The sequence below is a fragment of the Sceloporus undulatus genome, chromosome 2 (genome assembly GCF_019175285.1).
Source record: "Sceloporus undulatus isolate JIND9_A2432 ecotype Alabama chromosome 2, SceUnd_v1.1, whole genome shotgun sequence".
Lineage (NCBI taxonomy): Eukaryota > Metazoa > Chordata > Lepidosauria > Squamata > Phrynosomatidae > Sceloporus > Sceloporus undulatus.
The window spans coordinates 108,623,865-108,629,510 of record NC_056523.1 but is presented as its reverse complement, the minus strand read 5'-3'; positions in this window follow the sequence as shown (position 1 = coordinate 108,629,510).

The following is a 5,646-nucleotide window of genomic DNA, read 5'->3' as shown; positions in this document are numbered from 1 at the left end:
GTGTTTTTTTCTGTGCTGAAAATGCGGTTATCTGTATAAAAGAACCATGACTGAATTTTTTTCAGAATAAGCTCTGAATGGCAAAGATTCAGGTCAAGATTTTCTTCAACAAGGTTTCCCAACACTTGAGAAACACATTTTTCAACCATTTTTTAAAAATGTTTTTTGAATATGCGTGTCCAGAGGAGGATGAACAAAATGAAGAAGGGTCTGGAAACCTTTGATAATCTTTGATAAAATTACCAGCTTGGTAGATGAAGAGAATGCTGTGGATATAGTATATCTTGATTTCAGTAAGGCCTTTGACAAGGTTTCCCATGACATTCTTGCATACAAGCTTGTAGACAAGGCAACTGTTACATGGATTTGTAACTGGTTGACCGGACAAACCCAAAGGGTGCTCAACAATGGCTCCTTTTCATCCTGGAGAGAAGTGACCAGTGGGGTCCCACAGGGCTCTGTCCTGGGCCCAGTGCTATTCAACATCTTTATCAATGACCTAGATGACAGAATTGGGAGCATACTTATCAAATTTGCAGATGACACCAAATTAGGAGGAATAGCTAATACCCCAGAGGACAGGACCAAGTTTCAAAATGACCTGAATAGACTAGAAAGCTGGGCCACAGCTAACAAAATGAAATTCAACACGGAGAAATGTAAGGTATTGCACTTAGGGCGGAAAAATAAAATGCACAAATATAGGATGAGGGACACCTGGCTGAATGAAACTACGTGTGAAAGGGATCTAGGAGTCCAAGTAGACCACAAGTTGAACATGAGTCGACAGTGTGATGCGGCAGCTAAAAAGGCCAATGCAATTTTAGGCTGCATTAATAAAAGTATAGTGTCTAGATCAAGAGAAGTAATAGTGCCACTGTATTCTGCTTTGGTCAGGCCCCACCTAGAATATTGTGTCCAGTTCTGGGCGCCACAATTCAGAAAGGACATTGAGAAACTGGAGCGTGTCCAAAGGAGGGCCGACAAAAATGGTGAAGGGTCTGGAAACCATGTCCTATGAGGAACAACTTAGGGAGCTGGGGATGTTTAGCCTGGAGAAAAGAAGGTTAAGAGGTGATATGATAGTGCTATTTAAATATTTGAAGGGATGTCATATTGAGGAGGGAACAAGCTTGTTTTCGTCTGCTCCAGAGAACAGAACCCGGAACAATGGATGCAAGCTACAGGAAAAGAGATTCCACCTCAACATTAGGAAGAACTTCCTGACAGTAAGGGCTGTTCGACAGTGGAATGCACTCCCTCGGAGTGTAGTGGAGTCTCCTTCCTTGGAGGTCTTTAAACAGAGGCTGGATGGCCATCTGTCAGAGATGCTTTGATTTGGATTTCCTGCATGGCAGGGGGTTGGACTGGATGGCCCTAGTGGTCTCTTCCAACTCTATGATTCTATGATTCTAACCATCCCCTATGAGGAGAGACTTGGGAGCTGGGTATGTTTAGCCTGGAGAAAAGTTGGTTAAGAGGTGATATGATAGCCCTGTTTAAGCATTGGAAAGCTTGTTTTCTGCTGCTCCAGAGACTATAACCTGGAACAATGGATGCCAGCTACATGAAATGAGATTCAAGCTCAACATTAGGAGGAACGCATTGACAGTAAGAGCTGTTGGACAGTGGTACACATTCCCTCAGAGAGTGGTGGAATCTTCTTCTTAGGAAGTCTTTAAGCAGAGGCTGGATGGCCATCTGTCAGGGATGCTTTGATTGTGAGTTCCTGCATGGCAGGGGGTTGTACTGATGGCTCTTGTGGTCTCTTCCAACTCTATGATTCTATTATTCTATCTGGATATTCTTTCCATCCCTGATTCTGATACAAAAAGCCCTGCTCCACATCATAGATGTGAAAGGGATCCCAGTAGATTATTTATTCCCACTTTCCTGTCACAGAGTAGGACTCATTACTTTTCATTGCAGAAGTATTACTCCCTTTTGACTTTTCCACATTTTTGGTGTTACAAGTTGGAATTGAAATGGATTTAGTGTTGATATGCACAAGATACTCAAAATGTTCATTTTGTTTTTGTTTTGGTTTGGGGTTTTTTTTTTATGGCATGGTGAAACTGTTTTGCACCTTCCCAGTGTTGAGTATCTTAGGACAATTAAATAGATTTCAATTCCATATAGTAACATAACAAAATGTGAAAACATCAAAGGGGTGTGTACAAGTTTTTCTGGAATGTGCTGTACGGTAGGGAAATAAGTCCTCTGATTTTCATATGCAAGAATGACACCTGTGTTTTTGTTTTTCCTTGCTGGAAATCTTGAGATCCAGGTTGCCTCCAGCCTTTCTGAAGCTACACATTTTTTGATTAGGCAGAAAGCGTTGAATTTCTAAAGAATCCCTCCATGTTTTTGCAATAGGAAACATTTTTTCAGGTGCTATTTTGGTAAAATATGCCAAATGCAATCCAAATTTATTAGAAAAAATGTTTTACCTTTGTTGGAAGTATAAACCTCAAATGTAAAGTCCCAGTCCATTGACCTTCTTTATAGGTTTCTCCTGATGTGGCTGAAATGTGGTATATTACATCCAGAAAACATATCCTAGGGTAGCCGTGTTGGCCATGTAACAAAGTACAATAGCATCCAAAATCCACAAAATAGTCATCTTTATTGAGCCTAACAAAATGCAAATTAAACATGTTGCAAGCTTTCAAAACTCCACTAGACAAATGTGTCAAAAAATCATACAGGAGGCAACTTGGATCTCATGAGAAGTATTTATTTTTGTCTTGCTAATGGAGCGTAATGTCTCCTGGGGTGCCCACATGGCCAAGAGGAGAGTTCTGCCTGCATGATGAATGTCCCTCTACCTGAACTGAGCATAGTTGCATCTTGAAAAATGCAGGCTTGTGGCTAACATTATCATATTTTTTTTCTCCCATGTGATTTTTGATTGTTTAGCCTGATGAAACCAGTGGAGCTTCAAATGCTTGCAACATATATGTTATGCATTATGGTTGGCCAATAAAGGTATTAATATTTTGTAGATTTTTGGATGTTATTGTACTTGCTAGATGACCAATACATCTAACCCTGGATACTTTTAAGGCCCATCTGCCTAAAAGACCAGGCTACTCAAAGGGCTATCTTCCTCCTATATGAAACTACTCATGCATTCCTCATAAGATCACAAAGTCCTTCAATGGTAAGTTTGGCAGGTATGTATGAAAGGGCTTGTCTGTAGCAGCAACCAGAAATTGAAACTCCCTGAGTCAGGTGATATGTTTGCCCTCATCATCATCAGTGATATGCCACTGTCACAATATCCTACTGTTTCAGTGGGGTTTTGTTTTGTATGGAATAGAGATATTATGTTTTTGCTTATCCTTACAAGTAAGAAGGAGGAATAGAAACATTATTTTCCCCAGATTGTGAGAAACCAAGGTATTTGATGGCATCCTTCACAAGATGATTATCCCCCCTCCAAAAATAGAACAAAATTGTTCAATAGAAGGAAAATTGTGCAAGTACACAAATCAACAACAGTTGCGGCTTTGCTGCATGGGCCTTAAGGATTATTTGTATCTTTTAATCAGATAGTGGCTCTGTGCTCACAGGGTAGATGTGATTCGCTTCTAAAGGAGGAGGACCCTAGTTTTCCACAAAGACACTCCACGCAAATTACTGTGATAAAGTTGGAGGGGGAGGGACAAGACTTCTAACCCCACTCGCACCTGGTGATGACAAATGTTGTGGGATTTGAAAATTCTCCTTGTTGCATTGTGAACAATCAACCTCAACAAAAGTGAGGAATTCAACAAGTAGTTCTTATGGTAATAGCCTGAAACTACCATTTGTTGTTGGCTTCTACTTTTAATTGTTTGGACCAACTTTTTTAATGCTTTACTTTTTTATGGATAAATTTTTAGATTACTATTACTGGGTTGTTGTTTTTTTATTAATGTGCTGCCTTATACCAAATGAAACCAATAGTCCATCTAACCCAATAGTCTTTACACTGATTAGCAGAACTGAATCAGGGACATTTTGGATACAAAATATTTGATCTTCACCAAATGGAAATGGAAAGGTGGAAGTAGATATTTTCTAACCAACCACTTGGGGATAAACATGGCTAGCCATAGCAGTGGACATGGACCCTAGGACTAGGAGTCATGGGGCTTGCACTCCTCCAATATTGAGTAGGGAGTTAGCACCCCCCCCCCTTGAAATGGTCTTGCAAAATTGGACCACATCTGTTATGTAGCTGAGCCTCCTTGGACATTCAGTCAGAAGGCTAAATTGAATAAGCTTTAAGAAATATTAAAGCAACTAAATGTATTATCAGTTAAGGCTGCCTGCCACTTCTCCTGTGAAGCTACTTGGGAATAAGCTATACTGAACAAATTGAGAACATGTTGAAAAACTGTACTTGTAAGAGTCTTCATATTTGAATTTTTAAATTAATTAATTTTAATTGTACTATGTTTAATTCTTTTTAAGGGGGGATATGGGGATATTACATATACGGTGTACTGTGTATTGGACGGACTTTTAGATGTAAGCCGCTTTGATTGTTTGACAACAGAAAAGTGGGATATAAAGTTTTTTTAATTATTATTATTATTATTATTATTATTATTATTATTATTAAGGTTGTTTGTATAATGATGAATGGGAAATGTAATTTGCCCTCCTCTTTCTCAAGTAGGCAAAATAATCTACTAGCCAATGTTGAGCCCCCCGCCACCTTAAAAAACAGTCCAGGGCCCATAAGAGTAGAACTGTATAACAAGAGTAATGTTCCATAACTTATATATGGACAGTGGGTGTGGACCTAAATTCCTTGGAATGTTACGAAATACACTTTGTGTGGGTTGCTAATATTTCTTCTTTTATGCAGAACCAAATTAATAAGGGTAAAAATTCAAACAGTGGTCTATAAAATCATATTGAATTTCCTTTGGTGAGACTTGCTGACTTGCTGGTTTTGTTTTTTATGGAAATTAATAACAAGGATTCAAAGAGATTAATCTTCTCTCTTGTGTTTAAACTTGGCTCTTCTGAACCCTATGTAAAGAAGTTGAGGATGAAGTCTGCAAACAGCAACAATACTGATAGTGGAAGCAGAGATGGTTGATATACAGTGGACCCTTGTTATACACTGGGGTTTGGTTCCAAGATCCCCTGTGTATAACAAAATCTGTGGATGCTCAAGTCTCATTAAATATAATGATATAGCAAAATGGTGTTCCTTATTAAAAATGGAAAATCAAGGTTTGATATTTGAAAGGCTGCCTCTTTCTCCATATCATTGCCGGAACAATCGCATGGGTGAGGCAACAATCCACTCTAAAAAGGAGCTGCGAAACTCAGCTCCTTTCCACACTGCTGCCAAGGCACCATTAGTACCCTGGAGTGGTGCAGTGACATCTCTTGTGCGCCATGCCATTTGGACGTGGTGCACAAGGCACGTCATTGGCGTGTGTGGCATGTAAATGCGCACACACACAAAATGGCACCGGGAGATCATTTGCTCTTCCGAGCCCTAATTTTGGCCCCAGGCTGCCACAAAGTGGCAGTCTGTACCAGGCTGGACAGTGCTTACAAGGGTGTAGAATTTCTAATGCTTGCAAAGTTACTTTTGAAAAAATGTATTACAGTGGTGGAGAACAGCAGAGATACAAG